This window comes from Dermacentor variabilis, chromosome 10 (genome assembly GCF_050947875.1).
Source record: "Dermacentor variabilis isolate Ectoservices chromosome 10, ASM5094787v1, whole genome shotgun sequence".
Taxonomy (NCBI): Eukaryota; Metazoa; Arthropoda; class Arachnida; order Ixodida; family Ixodidae; genus Dermacentor; species Dermacentor variabilis.
In genome coordinates this window covers 61531625-61552000 of record NC_134577.1, presented here as the reverse complement: position 1 = coordinate 61552000, position 20376 = coordinate 61531625, and the positions used below count along the sequence as shown (strand labels likewise).

Genomic DNA, 20376 nt, shown 5'->3' with positions numbered 1-20376 from the left:
TTGCCTTTCCTGAACATTGTTTTAACAAAATTTCAACTTTTTCGCCACAGCTGTAAGTGTTTGACGTAGTAGTTCTGCGGAAATACGCGGTGGAGAGAAGCAATGAATAAAGGGAAAATGAGCCATCCACCCGTTCGTAGCAATTGCTACAAAGGAAACCCATACGGGTTCCTCGAAAGAAAAGCCTCGAAGTTGAAGAAAAATTCGTCCTGGTCCGGGACTCGAACCCGGGACCACCGCCTTTCCGGGGCAGCCGCCCTTTCCCTTTATTCCCTTTATTCATTGCTTCTGTCCACCTTGCGGGTTTCCGCAGAACTACTACGTCAAACTCTTGCCTTTGCTTCGTGTTGTCGACAAATTCGATTCGCCCTGCCATCCGCTAGCCGCCTGGTTAGCTCAGATGGTAGAGCGGCTGCCCCGGAAAGGCGGTGGTCCCGGGTTCGAGTCCCGGACCAGGACGAATTTTTCTTCAACTTTGAGGCTTTTCTTTCGAGGAACCCGTGTGGGTTTCCTTTGTAGCAATTGCTACGAACGGGTGGATGTCTCATTTTCCCTTTATTCAGCTGTAAGTGTCTAACACCAACACCTTTATTAACTGCAGCATTTCTGACGACACCTGGCTTTACCAATGGAACACTCAGCAGAGGTCAATAACCGACGGGACTTACAACGTTGACGGTACGTAGGCCACGGTCACTTGCCTTTACAACAAACATAGGAGATAGCCCCAACGTGCTCCCTGGAAGCGGTGCACTGATTGCGTATAAAGAGACAAGTTACCAGCGGCTCCAGCACTGTTTCCGCATGAGCCACTTCATCAATGTCCACTGCAAGAAATGTGTGTCCCCTTTCCCTCAGCCCCAGTGTGGGTTAGCAAACTGGCTGCTCGTCTCGTTGACTTCCCTGCCTTTCCTGTCCTTGCTCTCAATCGGTCTGCGCTGATGGGAATACACGCAAATTGATATGACGTCGTGCAGTTCAAGACTTTGAACTAATTTGTACTTATGACTGAATTGCGAATGCACGCTTCTAGATGGTCACGTCAGAATGCGAGACTAGGTTCGATGCCATGACCAATTCACTCACAACGGGAACCAGTGCGTGCCAATTGGTCTTCCATTTTGTTTAGCAAGCAGAATTTCAGTCGGTCCATCGCGCTACCACGGGATACTTTTTTCTTTGAACCGATCCAACTTAGAAGAGAAAATGTTTTCGTAACATCCCAGCGTGTGATCTGCATTTAGGGTGGCGTTTAAGGTGTCTATACCGGAGGGTTGTAACGGTGCTGTAACGTTTTCGTCACAGCGTGAGAATTGTTCCCGAGTAGCATGTTATGAGCAGACGACACATCCCACTGTATACAAGTTACAGTTTACAATTTAGGGCAGCCCAAATGAATTTTTGCTGAAATTCTGTTATTTTATACTCGGAAAGAAAGCAAGAACTGCAATTTAAACATTACAAAATTAATGAAACCGTAACTGAATAAGACAATTATTTGCTCTGTTAGCATAAATCTTTACAAAGTATCCCCACCATATACTTCTGAAGATTTAATGAGCTTTAATCGCATTGACAGATTAAGAATCACAGTACACAACGATTTCCAATGAGTGTGGCGCCACCTGAAAATTATACCGCTCTGTTTACAAGAAAGTCTACGCCTAGCTGCTACAACGGCCTTCCAAACTGAATGCTCTATTCAGTAAGCTGATTAGCATTCTATGAATATGTCAAGCATTTTTCGTTCTGCCGGTATCTGTGCAACCTATTTCATAACACTGACTGATGCCCGTTGAAAGTTTAATGGCGTGACTAGCAAAAGTGAGTATGCTGGACTTTAAAAATGAACTCCATAAATTACGCCTAATCAATCGCACTGTAGTTCGCTGGAAGTCAAAGCTATTGCAACTCATATCTTTAGTGATCTAGTTGGGAATTGGCGTTTAATGCTTTTGTGACCTACGAAGGCGTCGACACTATGGCAGTGGGTGTAATAATGTGATGATCATTCTTAGCCGGCTTTCTAATAGGGTAACTATTACATCTGATCTTCGATGGAATGATCACGTCACATACATACACAAGAAAGCCATGAGACAACTAGGCTACTTACGGCGAACACTTCCCAAAGCTTCAAGAGATGTAAAACTTTTGGCCTACAAAACGTATATAACGCCAACACTCGAATACGCTGCTGCAGTGTGGGATCCGCACACCAATACAAATATAAGGAAACTAGAAAGCATTCAGCGAAAGGCGGCTAGATTCGTTTTTAATTCGTACAGCAGCAAAACATCGCCAACTGCTCTATTAATTTCTGCAAATCTAGAATCCCTACAAACAAGACGGTACCGCGAAAGGCTAAAAATATTCTACATGATATACAATGATAACTTTGGAATCGACAAAAACACGTACTTGAAACCTCTTACGCAGCGTTCGACTCGTTCTTTTCATTCAAAAAAAGTTAGCGAAATTTATTGTAGAACCAACACTTACATGAATTCTTTCTTTCCCCGTACCATCCGTGATTGGAATCGTTCGCCCGTAGAAGTAATCGAGAGCTCTTCCGTTGCCGCTTTCACTGCCGCACTTCAATATGCGAAATGATTAGTGTCTTATCACCAATGATCTAGCAACGTTTTATGAAAGCGTCGCACTTATATCCTGCTTTTCTTTATTTTGATCTTTTTACAGTAATATTTTCTTTATATTGTGCACCGCATTGACATGTATAACGCATCGAAACAATTACTTTTCTTTCGCTTATTTCCTTCACATTGTCAATTGTTGAGCAACGCACTTCTCTAATATGTCTTGATGTGTGTTCATATATCTACTATTGCGATATGATGTGTGTTCATATTTATATAACATTTTACCATTTGACATTATATAATTCAGTGCCGTACTTGAGAAACCAGTCACTTTTCTCCAGTTCCATTGTTTGTATGTGCTCTTTTTGTTGTTCAGGTACATTTGTACCGAAGTGTAACCAACTCCTGCTTAAGGCCTGGAATTCAGGCTAGCACTACTTAATAAATAAATAAATATAAAGATGTATTCAGCAATATGGTGTGCCCTCCATTCTTTTATAGGGAACCTCCTCGCATCCTGAGAAGGCTTATGCCGTATTCTCGCCATTTAATCTCTCCTGTTTTCCTTTTTTTTTTCAATGCCACGCAATTTCCGCGAAAATAGGGAACATACGCTGCTAGCTACAATTCTTGCAGCGCTATCCGCACATCCCACACTTTTAAAGCAATTTGACGCTTTCTGTTGCACCATTTAATGACATTGCCCCGTGAATTAAACTTCCATATTTCTTCCCAAGGTAATCTTCTGTCTGCAACACGAATCTTAGACAATCGCATTGACCAATCGTTGTTGATGGTCTGTTGATAGTCTGTTGATGGCATACAAAGGGCCATTGGCGAGGACAACCGTTTTCGATTTCTTAATGAGTTGCTGAATATGCATTGCATACCACCTGAGCTTAGGAGCTTCAGCCGCAGGAGTGGCCAAACGGGGTTCGGATAACCAGTTCCTGAAAGGCGAGTACGTCGTGACACATGTATGTGTCATAGGTGAAGAATCTGTGATCAGGCTTAAAAAAAGTTATAATCCCTCGGTAGAATGTGCCTTCTCAATTTTGCTTTCTCCTCCTCTGTAAGGCGTTAGGTGTAGTGCTCGTAATAGTTGCGCTAAAGGAATGAACTCCACCACCATGTACCTAATGCGCCTATATCTAGATAATCCAGCAAATATGGTGGGTCAAGCGTTGCACACACAAGAAATCGACATGTCCTATTTTCATTCGACCACTCTCCTATTGTGTCCGCGATATGAGATAGAGCGTAATAATCTTCAGAAGAATTAAGCTCGCCCTCGGTATCCCCATCACTGAGCACGAAGTTCTTGCATTGATTCAAGAAATAGTTATAGATGGGAAAACATAGACTCCGGTAGCCCTGCAGTAGGGTTCCCCCACAACTAAAACTTCTTGCCTCGGACCATCGATAATAATGAAGCATTCATTTCCTATGAATTGCCCTTGCAAAACGGGGAATGAAGACCTTTGCTGTACTTTTGTACCGTACAGGTGTCACTGACAATGGTAACAGGAGTTACCTGCGCCTGAGGTCCAGCACCAGCATTGATGAAGCAATGCCCAACACAAGCCGCACAGGCATGGAGCAAGCACCTGCCATTACAGAAGGCTGCGCCAGGTGAGCCCACATCTAGAAAAGTTTATTTCCAAAGAAACTCAATGACAAGAGAGATGGCTACCCGGGGAAAAATCATGCCTTTACTCACTAATTTCCACCGGTAAGGGCCAGCTCTGATGCCTGAAACAGGCACTGCGTCAGCAGCTTTGAGCGTTCGGCATGCCGAGCTCGACATGTCATACTTAATAGTTGTAAGAGCGCGACTGGACACGGACAGAGTAAAAAAAAAAAACCGGCAGCATGTTACTCCTTTTAGACATGAAGGCACGCGTTCAGGATGGTTACCTTGGAGACTCACTCCCCCCTGTGAAATATATGGACTTAATGTGGAGGCAGATGTTGATCTAAGAGATAGATGTCAAAATGAAACAGAGCATGTCTATGCTTACCGAGGCCGTGTAGGGTGGGTGCGCATGCAGTAAGAAAAGTGGCCGAAGTTATTCCGTACTTCCACACTAAGGCTTGCCTCATAATGAAATGAGATGAACATAGTGAGGAGCGAGATGTTCATCTAAAAGAAAGTGCGTACAATGATACAGAGGATGTCTAAGTGTACCGAGGCAACGTAGCGTAGGTGCGCTGGTAGTAAACAAAGCAGTCGAAATTAATCCGTGCTCCCACACTACAGCCTGCAACATAATGAGATCGTAATTTTGGTGCATAAAAACCCCGGAATTCAGTTTTTTTTATATTTTTATCATTCTCTTCACCAAACGCTTCAAAGGCCATAAGAGCAAAGTTATTAGGTAACCGTAATTGAATCATTTGCTGAGCCGCAGATATCTCAGTAAGAGAACACGAATTATGTCAGAATGTCATGGGAAGTTCTGCGTAATCTCACCATTTCTTTTTTTCTTGTAATTAAGCACTACCCATCGTTGATGATATCAAAGTAGATGTTCCTTTAAATTAGCCTGCCCTACTTCCGCACGCCATTGAGGGGTTCTCACCCTGATTGATACGTAGCTATCAAATGTCAACTACGAGGACAACTGCACAAGCGAGTCTTGTACCGATAATATGGCAAGTTGCAGTGCTTGTGTAAAGAAGTGCAAGCACGCTCACGAGTCCAGTCCATACAGTTTGCCAAGTATTCGCCTTTCCTTCATTCTTTCCACAGAGAGGGCAAGAAATAAATGGTAACACCTACGTCAATATGCTCGTCTCGACTTCGCCTGTGTTCAAGAACTTCACACCAAAACGTGGCGTTACGCAATTATCAGTGTAAGACTTCCCCACAAAAATGAAAAGACATGAAAACGTAAAGCAGGACATGCTGGCCTAGCACACTTGCACTGGGCTCTGCTTTGCGCCTACGCGCGTGCGTTCTCGATTGTTTCACAGATTCGCTTAGTCATACTGCGCTGAATTGTCAATTCGGTTCACATCCACGTAATAATATAATTGCACATGTATGCCCCATACCGAAATTCTTCAAAGGCTTATGCGTCCATTACTCGCGCATTAAAGCCAATGGTCTGATGTCAAAGATGTGCATGACAAGTTAAATAAACGCGTGCTTACAATGTCACATACAGCGTTGTGGGAGCGGATACCGTAGTATCGCCCTCGGAATTCATACAGAACGTCACGGCGATGTTGACGCCGACGGCATAACTGCGTCTGGAATGTCCATATACTTGTTATTGCAATAAAGAATAAGCTTGCACAAGCGCGGCAGAATAAGCCTTGGCAGGTGGGTTGAGACGTGTTGACAAACGAGGCTTCAGTTTCTGAGATGGTTAGATGGGTGTACATGAGTTCGTCATTAACAATCGTTAAATAGCCAGCGTAACTGTGCTGGTTCGCAAGCGTGTGATATCTTCGGCCGATTAGCCTCTCAAGTTTCAGGTGAGGAATGAACGGCCAATGATAGATCCTTGGCTATTTGCTGCATGCCGCGGAATATTATTTGGCTTCCGTGCCGCTAACGTCTCTCGGTACACACTGCGGCAGTTCCCTTACCTTACGCAAAGAGGGTTCCCGTGCACTTTGAACAAAAGCGGCTGCCTTGACACGACTTTCCCATATAAATCAGTCTATAACTGGTGGCGCAGATTCAGGGAATATGTATAGCCTTAAAAGCGAATGCGTCGGCCAGAGTTCCCGTAGGCGTAAGTTTAAATCGACTATTGTAGCGAGATACAAATCGCGGTCGGCGCTTAAGACATCACGTTCTCTATTGCGTGCAAATACAGGTGCCGCATCGGTTTTTAGTACACTACGTAGAAGAAAAACTTCCGCTGCGCCTTGGTATTCCATGCATGGAAATGCAGGATTTTGATATTTCGGATCGGCACCGTTTTCGAAGAGCCAGGACACTTTGACGACCAAGAGACGGCAAGCAGAAAAGTCTGACGCCTTGGTGCGCAATATGTTCCTGCTGTCTTGACCAATGCGGTAGAAATCACTTGTAAAGAGTAGAGGCATTAGGGAACGTTCACTCTGGGACAAGCATCGACAGTATCCTTCGCTGGCCCTCCTCATCACGCCATCTTTCTGACCGGGCATGTTATAGGTCATTAGATTATGTGTTATGCGTGTCGTTGGGGCACGTGGTATAACATGGATTTACTTAATACGCGAGCTTGTCTTGGAATATACACTGTCTAAATACTACTAACCTTACTATCGTTATTGTTTTAGTATCATATTATAGATGTAATAGCTACGCCCTTCCGCGAAGACAGCGTCTATATTGGTACGGGGCCTCTTTCATTCCGATATCATAGACCGCACTAAATTGTTCAGTACAATATTCCTGCGTGCCTTAAGGATTTTGGAGGCGAACGTTTCCACACAGGAACTTGTCCTCCTCTGTTGTGTCCCCTAGTCAAAACGTTGGCTTCCGCTACAATCTTTGTCCAACCACTATTGCCTCAGTGTTCATGTGAATATCTGTCTTGTGTTGCAGAATTCCTGAGACAACCTGTGTTGACCAATGGAACACGCAGTACCACCTGGCTGATAGCACATCCACCGACTGCGGTAGGTGCGGGAAGGTTTTCGGTCACTGGCATACCACGCCTCGCCGTCAAGGTGATTGAGGAAGCTAACGTTTGCTATCGTACACAATACATTTAAGCAGCACGAATGAATTCCGGGGTTTTAGGTGTCATTACCCCGATGTTATGAGGCACACCAAAGTGAGGGACTCCGGATTTATTTTGACCACCAGAGGACTTTTACCGTGCCACCAATGTTAAACAGCATCGCCGCTGTCTGAGGTATGGTTGAGTAAATGTCATTCATGCACCTTTTCGCTATTCGGTTGATCCAAACTTTTCTTGCTTCGGTTAAGTAATTTTATTGCTAAGCATTCTTTGCCTCATCCAATATACTATGACAATAAAGTGCAAGGTCCGCCCACAAGTCCCGAGTTCAACCGAACTTACCCGCTGAAAGCCAAGCCAGCTGGAATCCACTCGAACCTTAATGACCTTGCTCTGCTAACGCAAATGTCCTTTATCTCAGCGCTGATATGAGGATCACCCATAAAATTTGCGAAGATGTGCAGGTTTCATCATAACGAATGACAAATTGCTTTCGTGAACCATTCATCGCTTTTTGTTGTTAACTGATATTTTTATAAGCCCGATCTCGTTCTAGAGATTTTAAAGGTAAAATATGGAATGTTTACTTCATTTTATTTTTCAATAACAGCAGCAACCTACTATGCAGCGATTGTTCCGTACATGCGTTTGCATGTACCGTTTTCTTGTATGAACGACAGCAACGTCGTCTGCCGCTGAGTTGCTTATCACAGAGCACAACCATTATCAAAGCGCGCCAAGAAGCGAGATAACAAAAAATCAGCCCTTGCAAGGTCAACCGACCTCCGGTCAGCGCAGAATAGCCGAAGGAATGTAGCAACGAACAACTCCCGAAACACACGCGAGTCTTTCTCGTAACATTACGTTGTGGCTTCCAACTTTTGTTGTTTGAATTTAGAGAATTACTTCAGACGGCCACAGCGCTGTCAGAGTTTCTTCTTGCTTCCTGCGCGTTCTTATCGCGGAATTCTCCGGCCTTGTTGTCGCACGATGGCAAATCAGCACCTCTATTTCAGGGCATACAGGCCACACAGAAACCGGAAGCACTGGCTTCACACTTCCGGTCTACAGCAGCAGCAGCCCAATGGCCAGTACAAGCTACGCGCGCATGCAGGAACCATCGGACATTTTTGGGAACGACGCTTGGTGAGCCAAACTTTTGTATGAATTCCTTTCGATGGAGGAACTCAGTGAAACGACACGGAACGCTGCCTATGGCTCAATTATACTTCCACTGACGAACTTCTGCGACGGATGAAAGCGTTTTTGCCTGAAATGCCAAATGTCATCTGCAGTCAAGACAATATGGCGCTGGCGTAACAGGAATCTTTAGCTCAGGACCTAAGTACATTGAAAATGAGATTAATCTGTGGAACAACCAATTGCACCAATATTCCAGTTTCTGCATTCGAAAAAAAATAAATAATATTTTAAGGAATTGCATTTTTGATTTACGTCGCACGTATCAAAAATTCTGAAACAATTCGGCTATAAAGCCAACGCCGCGATTCTCTAAACTGCACCTAATGCCACATCTAAATTGCACAAAATGGTTGTATTACGCAGCACCCTGAAATATACTATTTTAGAAGCAGATACTTCAGAAATCCTCGCAAACCCAAACTTCACGCAAACTGGAAATGTATAAAAAGGAAGTTATGACCTTGGATGCAGGAAGTTATGACCTGGTGCAGTTAACTTAATAAACCTTTTCTTTTTTCTCGTAACTTTGCAATTTCAAAATTTTTCAAACTTGACAACCTAGATCAAAGTTGTGATTGATGCGGTTGCTGGAATTTGACTGTTTCAATGAAATACCATCAACTAGTTGTGAATTCAAACGTAAGTCACTGAAGAAGTCTTTTCTTCAGCCTAGACCGGGTCCTCTGTAAACGCTAATCCTGCTATCATGGCCAGTTATCCCAACTCCTAAATTTCTTATTTCTTTATTTCTTTACTTACTTACCTAAAAAATGTTTACGATGTAAAAATTACGTAATCTGGTCTAGATACGGGCCGAGCGAGCACGATTAGAAAAAACGTACTAAGTTACACCACATAAGTTCAATGACACCATAACCTTCCATGAGTCACGTGAACAATGACTAGAATAAATATAACCCACCGTGGTTGCTTAGTGGCTATGGTGTTGGGCTGCTCCGCACGAGGTCGCGGGATCAAATCCCGGCCACGGCGGCCGCATTTCGATGGGGACTAAATGCGAAAACACCCGCGTACTTAGATTTAGGTGCACGTTAAAGAACACCAGGTGGTCGAAATTTCGGGAGTTCTCCACTACGGCGTGCCTCATAATCAGAAAGTGGTTTTGGCACGTAAAACCCCATAATTCAATCTTTTTAGAATAAATATAGGTAAACGATAAATAGCATATTAACAGCAATATAGCAAACAATTTTCATCCAGTACAAACAGGGTAGTAACTTCAAAAAACAGCAGACAGGAGAGAACGCATACACGAGGCACTTGTGCATGTGTCGTATTCAGTTCGTATTTTTTTCTTACATTTCTTCCTTAAACGGTAGGAATGATCACGCGCCAACAATGCCAACTCCACGTATGCAAACTTCATGAAATTAACGCACAAGAAATCTCATGGCCAAGAAATGAATAGAAGGAAATAGAGGGTTTTTTTTATGTTACATTGACGAACATTGCAATGAGCGTTGTACTGTATATTTGCAGAATAGGATCTTCAAAAAAAGGAACCCTTCCGCAGCAGATTTAATCCACTGCGCTTGAAAACTCTGGCACTCTTCATATTATTCGATATGTACGTGATATTTGTGTATTGACATATGTCCGACGAGGAGCAGCTCCCTCCCCCCCCCCCCCGTATTTGTCAGAGATAACGCCAGTACTACAGTACGCCTTTTAAGCATTTGCAATTAAGTTACCCCTCCTTATCTACAAGGGCTTGTATAAAAAAACAAACGTGTTTTAGCTCAGGCAATACGGTCTGTTTCAGTGCCGAACCTCGCACTTCCGAGGGCACGTTTGCGGACCTTTGCCTGAATGCTCCTCCTTAGCTTGTCCAAGAAGTACGACTATTTTTAATCTTTAGAGCTTACATAACCTTCGTTTTCAGATAGTTCTACTCGTCTGCGAAGGTTACATTTAGGCTTTACATAATGTAATATATATAACAACACTTTTTATTATCCACTCCACAGACCATTGTTTGTGTTTTCAAAAGTTTAACGAAATAGACACAACAAAAGCTCCAGTGTTCAATTTCTGCCAATCTAGAAGCCAAATCGAGTGTTAAATATAAATGTAGCAGGTTCCTGCTCCGATTGTGCAAATCGCCTTATTATGAACGCGCGATTTATATTTGTCCAACTCTCAATTGGCAAATGTTTTTATCATCACGTAACAAAAGTCGCCAATTTTGAGCCCCATTGTACGTTTACTTGCAGGAATGCTACTGGAACAGGAGGGAGGGAACAGCAAGAGTTGTCCAGTGCATATTCCAATGTTTCCAGCAGACAGGATGCCTTACACGGGCACACCAAGGAACACACGGGCGATACAGCCTACACTTGCAAAGCAAGTGATTCTGTGAATAATTCAGTGAAACACTCCCGGAATACAACAGGCAAAAACCACACATGCGCAACCTGCGGCAAAGTGTTCCACCGGGCTGCTTATCTTGCCGCACATTACCGCACGCACGCAAACGAGAAGCCCTACAAATGCGAAATATGTGAAAGATCCTTTCGGCAATCTCATCACCGAGATATCCACAAACGCACACATACAGGCGAGAGACCGTACACTTGCAAAACATGTGGTAAATCATTCGCGGACTCATCGAATCTCCGTACACACAACTCCACTCACACAGACGCGAAACCCCATGTCTGTCAGAAGTGTACTAAACCATTCAAAACCAAAAAAATCCTCAAACGTCATCACAGCTTGTGTTGTGGGGACAGAGTCTTCGTTTGCGAAATATGTAATGCATCCTTCAAGAACAACTCAGGTCTCGGCCGTCACCGTCGAAGCCACATGGATGAAACCCCGCATTTGTGTACGCAGAGCGGACTTGCTTTCGCAGGGAAAACCTTTGATGGACACCTGCACCAGAATATTACCTGCCAATTGTGTGGAAATGCATTCGGAGACTACGATCAAGTTAATACGCACTTCGTTACGCATAGGGTTGTGCAGACATAATAGTCTGACTAGTGGGCAAGTTAACCAATTCGCCCGCGGCTTTTGCATACCAACGTGAAAATGAAGCAGTGCGGGGAAGCAACGCTGATATTCTTTCAGAGGATCCAGGAGCTAACTATACGCATCGTGTGCAGAAGCCGACTCGTTTTGACGTTTAAAGCGGCCTGGTAAAATGAGCGATGGGAACGATGCCATCTGGTTTCTCCAAATTATGAGAAAAGACGTCGTCGCCAGAAGTATTTGGGGTGCTTCAATGTCGAAGTATACGGCAGAGCCTAGCCAGCGCTTACTGTTTGCATAACTGCATTTGTTGTTCACGAACGCAGCATTAGCAAATTTATTTCAAGACAAATCCTTATGGGCTGCAAGTTTGTGTTTTATGTAATTAGAAGGTTGAAATGCCTTCACAATATCCTTGACTCCCTGTTCTGTCAGTTTCTTTGCAGGTGTTCTGACAGCGTAGTAGTGAACTGGCTCTAAAGATCCCTGTGCTTTATGATATTCCAATGTCGATAGAAGGGAACACCTCTTATTGGAAAGCATTTAAAAAATGAGGTACTCTTTTCTTCTCAACTAAAAAGTAATGTGTCATTATTTAGGGTCCTTGCGCCCTGTTGCCTTCCGGAGACAAGTTTTATGACTATATATATGGACACATTCTACACATGAGAAACATTTCATTTAAAATTTTTTGAATGCATTCACTATTTTCGTTCCCTTTGGTTCCTGTATTTATAACAAAAATCTTTGTTGTATACCAAAAACTAAGCTGATGACAGTATTGGGACGGCATTAGATCACAATAATTTGGAGCTTCACTATGTCGTGTGTTTTCCAACTACGAAAATTTTAGCTGTTTTATTGTGGTGACTTCGAGCTTCAAAAACCAGTCTTTTATCCACTTGGAAGCCATCTGTCAAGACTCACTGTTCTCTAAATACAGCTGCAGAATCTTTTTAGCCTCATGTGACAAACGCATCTGTGCGAGCAATGACAGGAAATGTGAGATGCAGTTTTTAGGCATATTGACACGCATACTTGTATATATTCTTCTTGTGAATGCGTTTCGCAGGTAACAAAGGTTGTTACCACTCAGTGCATGACGCGACTGCATTATCACAACATTCTCGATGTTTTTCGTCGACTATACACTTTCTCTACGTTGTAGTCGAACCTTCTGTAATCAAATTGCACGCGCAACGCGTATACAGTTCTGCATTTTGGAAGGCATGCAAGCACCAACGGTTACGCTGGAATCTTCGATGAATCATGTACTAATATGCGACGCTCGTTAGCAGTAAATAAATTCTTGGATGACCGACGCATGTGCTCGGAACTATCTTTCTGTACTAGTGAACTTGTTTTGTGGGTTCACGTTCGCCCAATAAAGTGATAGTTTCCTGTCTCACGGTTTTTCTTACTGCGTTGTTCCCTTCTACGAAGGGGAGATGCCTTGCCGAGACAACCAGTAGGCAAGGCAATTCTGCTACTTCTGTAGAACCACTGGACACCGACCAGACTCCTGCCCCAACCCAATGGTTTGTGCGTATATCATCTGCGCCCATCCCACCCTCTATTCCATTGCCCCCTTCCCTTTAAAGAGGGATAAAGTTTTTCATCATCATCATCTGCGCCCACCTTAACCCAGACGCCGGACACACTTGTGTTCCGAATTGCGCTCTTAGCGGAGGAGCCCATCTTACGGCTGTAACCGTGTGCAACAAGCCGAGCGTATTTCTGGCAGAGGGAAACCTGCCGCCACCACCACACTCAAAACCCCCACAGCAGCCCCAACCGGTCACTCAGTCGACCAAGGCGGCTGACCCTTCCCGTGGTGGTTCAGCTCAGCAGGAAGACTTCGACTACGCGGAGTCTTCGAGCGTCTACCGATCCCAGTCCGCGTCCAACCCGAGGTCCAGATCACGCTCACCTTCTCACGCCCGGCCTCACTTTCGGTCGCCCAGATGGCGATCTCGGTGGACGCCTAAGCAAGCTCAGCAGGCAGCACCAACTACCGCGGCACTCAAAGACAAAGGGCCCCAGCAGCACCAACGAAAGAACAAGGAAGCCTCACTCAAGAGGACTACCACCAAAGTAAACGAGGTAACCTGGACAGCAGTAGCTTCCGCATCGTATAAAAAAGCACAGACGCCACAACTATGAAATTTGAACAGGAGCTCGAGCGTGTGCGCACACAGATGCAAACACTCATACAAGAAAACAGACAACCCGAACAAGTTATACAGCTCACAAATACCAAATCGCCTTACTGTAAACGCGCGATTTAGTTTGCCGAACTCTCAATTGGCAAAAATATGTTTTGTCATCCCGTAAAGAGAGTCGCCCATATTGAGCCCCATTGACCGTCTACTTGCAGGAATGCTACTGGAAGAGGAGGAAGGGAAGAACAAGGATTCTGCATTGTCTCTGGCAGTGTTTCCAGCAGACGCGATGCCTTACACGGGCACGCCAACGAACACACGGGCGATAGAGCCCACACTTACAAAGCATGTGAACTAACGTCGGTGAAGAATTCGAAGTTCTTAAAAAGCTACCAGAGTACAACAAGCAAGAACCACAAATGCGCAACCTGTGGCAAATTGTTCCGCCAAACTGGCGATCTAGCTCTACATTCCCGCACGCACACAGGCGAGAAGCCTTACAAATGCGAAATATGTAAAAAATCGTTCCGCCAGAATCATATAGCTTACCATAAACTCACACATACACACGAGAGACCCTACAAATGCCGCAATTGTGATAAACCGTTCAGGCGGCCTAGTCACCTATCTTACCATGAGCGCACTCATACATTCGAGAAACCCTACAAATGTGAAATGTGTGAAAAATCGTTTCGGCACTCTCCTAACCGAGACAGCCATAAACGCACACATACAGGCGAGAGACACTATCAATGCCGTATTTGTGAAAAATCGTTCCGGCAGTTCAGTCATCTAGATATCCATAAGCGCACACATACAGGCGAGCAACCCTACATTTGCGAAACGTGTGGTAAATCAGTCGCTCACCAGGCGACATTCTCTCGACAACAGAGCACTCGCACACACGAGAAACCTCATGACTGCGGAAAATGTACTAAAACATTTTTACCAAATATGAACACAAGAGGCAGCTCAACTCGTACAGTAGTGACACAGCTTTCCGTTGCGAAATATGTAATCTCACTTTTAGGAAAAACTCGGGTCTCGGTTGTCACCTCCAATGTCTGCACGGGGCCAAAACGCCGTGTGAGTATATGCAGTGTGCATTGCGTTTCGCAGAGAAAGAAACCATGGATGGACGTCTGTGTCAGAATAATAAGTGCTACTTATGTGGAAGTTCATTTGGAGACGAATTTCAACTGCTTACACACCTCGTTACGCATAGGGATGTGCAGCCGTAATGTTCCGACTAGTGCACAAGTTACGTAAGAGTGAAGCCCTGCAGAGAAACCACGCTGACAACTTCAGCAACTAACTAAACGCATCGTGCGCAGAGACCGGCTTCTTTCGACGTTTAAAATGGCTGAGTAAAGTGCACGATGTGAACGATGGCCACCTGGTTTCTCGAAATTACGAGAAAACACTTCGTCGCCAGAAGTATTCGGGATGCTTCAATGTCGAAGTACACTGCAGGACCTGGCGGGCGCTTACTGTTTGCATAACTGCGTGTGTTGTTCGCGAACGCGGCTTTAGCAGGCTTGTTTCAAGAAAAACCCTCATGGGCTGGAAGTTTGTGTTTCGTTCAAGTGGAAGTTCGAAACGCCCGCACAAGACCGTTGACTCGCCATTTCGTTAGAGAATTTTTTTTTCTTTTTGCAGGCTTTTTGATAGTGAGCATGTAAACAAGCTCTAATGGATCCTATGCTTAATGATCTTGCATTGTGGATAGAAGGGAACATCTCTAGTTGATAAGCATTTAAAAAAGGAGGCATTTTCTTGGCAACTTACAAGCAATGTCTATCATTATAAACGTCCTTACGCCCTCTTGCCTTCCAGAGATAGCTTTTACGACAACATGTACACGCCATTGTACGCTCAGGAAAACTTATTTCTCTATAGTTGAATGCATTGACTGTTTAGGTTCCCTCTTTGGCTCATGTATTCATACCGAAAATCTTTGTTGTATACCTTAAACTAAGCTGATGACAGTAGTGAGACTCCATTGTATTTAAATGATTTGGAGCTTCACTGTATCATACGTCTTCCCATTACGAAAATTGTTGTTTTATTGTGTAAAGTTTTAAAGCGTAGTCTTTTATCCACTTGGACGCCATCTGTTGTGACTCGCGCTGTTCTCTAGTTACAGCTGTAGAACCTTTTTATCCTGATGTGACAAACGCATCTGTGTGAGCAATGACAGGAAAACTGAGATGCAGTTTTTATAGGCATCCTCACACGCATACTTCTATATATTCTTCCTGTGAATGCGGTTCCCCATCTAACAAATGTTAAGTTACCGCTCAGCGCATGACGCGAGAACGTGCATCAGAACATTCTGTCAGTCTCGTTGATTGTATTTTTTTTCTACGTTGCAGTCGAACCTTGTGTAAACAAATTGCACGCGTAACGCGAATACAGTTGTGCATTCTGGAAGGCGTGAAAGCACCAATGATTACGCTTAAATCTTCCATGAATCATGTAGGAATATGCGAAACGCTCGTTAGCCGCAACTCACTTCCGGGACGATCGACTCATATGCTCCAAACAATCTTTGTGTAACTTCTTCTCCGAGTCGCGCTTTGTTCAATAAGGTGTTTCGTCGCACACCGCTCTTCTTATTGTGTTATTTACCGTTCCTACAACGCGACATCTCATAGAGGTGCTTCGCTGTTACCGGATGCACCCTGCAAGCCGTGAAGACTGTAAACGTCGCCATAGGCCAGCGAGCTAGCCGAAACCTACGACTACCGAAAGAGTACGGACGCGTGCTCGAGAAGACTGGGAAGATCATGACCCAGTGAGTGGTTCCATGGAAGGCCCCGATGTTGCCGGCAACGATTGTTCTGCAAAAAATTGAAGGACGCCTAAGCTTCGCTTTAAGAGTGGAACAGATAGCATTCAAAGGTCCTGACTACTTCTCACGCTTCCCGGCAACTGCAGCGTATGTAACCGTAACGTTTGCCGGGAAACGCTCTGGTGAACGCTATGCACGAAGGCGGACTTTCTGGTCAAATGCTGCCTCTTGTAGGGGCTGCGATGCGGCGGAGGCGAGCACCATCTGGAATTCTTTCAAAGAAGCGGGCGCGCTGCTCTGTGGACTCTGAGATATTTACGCGCCGGTGTGCGCAAACAGTGGATGCCGTCTCCTGTCTGTGCATTGTAGAAACGCTCGAAAAGGGGTTTGTGTTTTCGCGTAACAAACTTGTTTTCTCGTGTATTCAAATTACAATCAGACAGCTTGCGTGCTTGTAGGTTGTAAGTCGTCGTTCACGATTCTTCCACGTATTTAAGCTTCCGAAATTCAATTGCTTCAGTGAATTCCTTGCGTCACATGAACAGCCTGCGTCGGCGTACAACGTCGGACGTTGGACGCCGACGTTGGACATCTGCGACACGGCTCCTTGACGCTTTCGCGTTAAAACTAAGGGAGCCACCGATCTTCCACGCATCATCGTTTGAATATCCGGAAACCTGGCTGTAAACTTGCGCTAGAGGCGCCACGTTAACAATTGAAACTGTGACGATAAGCTGCGGCACGACTATTTCATTGGAAGACATCGCCAGAACGTGGTTCGGGAACCGAGAGTCCAGCCTAATATCGTCGAAGCGGTTTAGCAGCGTCTTCCTACAAATATTCGTCGTGCGCCTAAAGTTAGTCGAACTTCTGCTCGAAACAGGTGGGCAGCTGCCAAATGTGAATACCGCGGTCTTTACGGAAGAGACTAACCCTCTCTTCAGCTAGGTCGACTATAACATGCCTGAGAAGAAATCGTGTTTCCTCATGCGCGGTTTGAAGCAAGAGCTTTACGATGGATTTAATCCGTAAGCCGGCCAATGCCGTGCGAAATTTCTGAAGGAAGCCAAGGGCATCGAAAAGATGCTGGAAATGCAAATTCGGCAACATAGCCGCCTAGTGCTTTCGCAAAACTGAGAAATCCTTTGACTAGGCTCCGACAATCTCCGAAAGACCATCGGAGCCGTTGTACGCGTGGAACTGCGGAACATGTACTCGTCGACGCAGCCTCGAGCAACCTTAATCGCTGACATCGTCAGAGAGGAGATCCAGCAGTCATTTGAATCTTATTCGCCGCTGCTTAAACCGGAAGGGATGACATTCGTCAAGGTCGTCCGCGTCTCCCTCCTCACCCACACCAAAGCACAGTAACTGGGCAATTCTGCCCCTAGTTGCTGCCGCCAACGCACCCGCTCATCATCCCACGCAACGCCCCGAGAAAGACAGACGTATGGCGTGCACCCAAACACCGCCCGCTCTGCTACCACTGCGCAGAAGCCGGCCGCGTCTATTGCCGATGTCCATACTGTTAAGAAGGACTACCAGGTTTTGCCGTCAATCTCTGCGTCCACAGCAAGGCGATTGAGTACATGACATCTGTCTATTTGGCTGCAACTCAGGGGAGACCCCGACGAACTTCCCTATCGCCGTCGCCAATGCACAACCTGTTACTGCAGTGCTACATTACACAGGTCCAATCCGCGGACGGTCTGCGAGCCAATTTGCACTAAACTAAAAGCAGCAACCGATGGAGGTGCGGCTGCTGTTCATTGAAATACAGAAGATCCTCCACCGCCGACGCAAGATCAACCTCCACAATGAAGCAACGGCACACTGCCATTTCGACGAAACTCAGCCGGAAAGGACTCGCCGCCTGAAGAAGACGCGACGACGCGACGTAATAGCCATGATCCGACGTCGCGAGATAACGTTAGCGCAAGACCGCAAACCACCAACCTCGACGTGCTTCTCGATCCGGGCAGCTGGAGGTAACCTGATAACGGCGACTGGAATGTGCACGGACGTCGAACACAAGAAGTGGGATGCCACCCTTCCCTTACGTAACCTTCGCGAGTAGAACTTGAAGCAGCGCGAAGAAGATGAAGAGAATTGAAAACACACAAAACAGGACGAGCGATCCACTTAGGGTGAACCATATCGCCCAAGTCAAGTAGTTGTAAGCGGACCACAGTGCGAGAAACAATTCAGCATCAACATGCAACAATTCAACATGCTACAGCATGTCACCGCCGAGGAGCATCTCAACGGCGCCATCTTTCTGCAGCGTGCCGCAGAATCACAACTCGCATACCTACGCATCAAGCACAAGCCAACGGCAGACAACCGACGATACAATCTTCGACGACGCTTTGCGATATACCATCCCGGCGACGGTGTTTTGTTTTGCACCCCGATAAGCTGGCGTAGACTGAGTTAAAAGCTACGCTATTTTAGATAAATGTGCGCACGCGACTATGAGGTAATGCCGGGCGGCACGCAGTCACAGTGGTGCCGCTCAAGCCCCTAATTAGTCCATGTTGTGCGCCTTTAGTCGGTCTACCATAGCTAACGAACCCTGGGACTACGTTGCCTTGACCGCTAAATCCCCAGTGATTTTTTTTAACCGCGGAGCTGTTCTAAGTCGACCCTTCACCGTCCATTGTCCAGTGTCACATGGGAGGGGGGGGGCGGCTTCGGAGCTCCTGGCCCACTACTGCTCTGTCCTTCTACTTACCATTATCTTCCTCTTCTTTCACTTCTGGCGTTCTTCGTTACCGTCACCTTTATAGAGTCCGAAATACACGGCAAAGGACCCTCGGCTTAGTCCACACTGACAATGCGCCCACACGCGCGATGAAGATGAAGGGCACATACGTGATGATGATAATGTACAGGTGATGATGATGATGAAGTGCACAATAAATGCCGGAGCTCGCACGAGACTGGCAGCGCCGACGTCGCGCGAACCCTGAGCATCCAGAGCGAGAAACGCAAGCCAAGCGCTGGTGCGGCAAGCCAACACCCACTTTCAGGAGAAGGCAACCCGAGCCAAGCACCAGCAGAGGCAAGCTAACCCTCCAACTTCGAGAGTAGGAGGCCGAGCAAAGATGTCGTCGCAGAGAGATTAATCTCACGGAGGGTGCCGACGGATGGCTCAAGAGAGAATTCCTCGACCGTGAGGGCGGCCACAGCTACAAGGTGTGCGATATACTGTGGTTTGATCACGACCTCACTCAACTGAACAATGTGCGCAATCCGGAACCGAAGCTGGAATCCAGCAAAACGATGGCAACGAGACGAAAGATTCCTGAAAATCGCGCTAAAAACGAGTTCAAACTTGAGAAAACGACCATCAGCTTCGCTGCTTTGAAAGCCTTCACTGCGTGGAACTGGCTTTTCTTTTTTTTTTTTTGTTACTACCCTAGTTCTTAGAACAGACGCGTGCGTAACGCTACATGTCTTCTCCTTGATTTTCATAATGGGGGCTGGCGCGCACGCCTAGCCCCACTACCAAAAATTTCATGCTCCAGCTACCCCGACTTGGGGAAGTGGCGTGCTTCAGCCAACCGCAGTGCAATGGAGTGGCCTCCGCACGGGGCCGTGGCCTCCGTGATCACCGCAAACCCAGCACCAGGTAAGTATGCAGGGATCACAGCTGGAAAACGACGCCATGTCTGAAACGATGTCATGTGGTACAAGTAAACAAGTCAATGGAAAGTCAATCTGGGAAGGCGACAAAGCCGTTACAGATGTTTAAAGTGACGTATCGAACAGAAGATCATCGTGCTGACAAACCTTTAAATTAAATTAGAGCAATGCTCTCCTGACTAAGCTGCAAGTGAGAACTTATGCGAGTAAAATGTGGCAGAAAGTTAACGTGCTGTTTTCATCTGCCCTGCCATTCCTGCCGCGTTAACTAAGTGCCTACGACCACGAGC

The 20376-nt window shown here is 45.7% G+C and overlaps 1 non-coding gene across 1 annotated transcript; it reads right to left on the bottom strand.

Annotated features, from left to right (window-relative positions):
* Positions 1 to 19917: 19917 nt before the first annotated feature.
* LOC142562573 (U1 spliceosomal RNA) lies at positions 19918 to 20080 on the bottom strand. Its single transcript, XR_012823924.1, has one exon. It is a non-coding gene; the product is annotated as a U1 spliceosomal RNA (small nuclear RNA).
* Between the last annotated feature and the right edge of the window lie 296 nt (positions 20081 to 20376).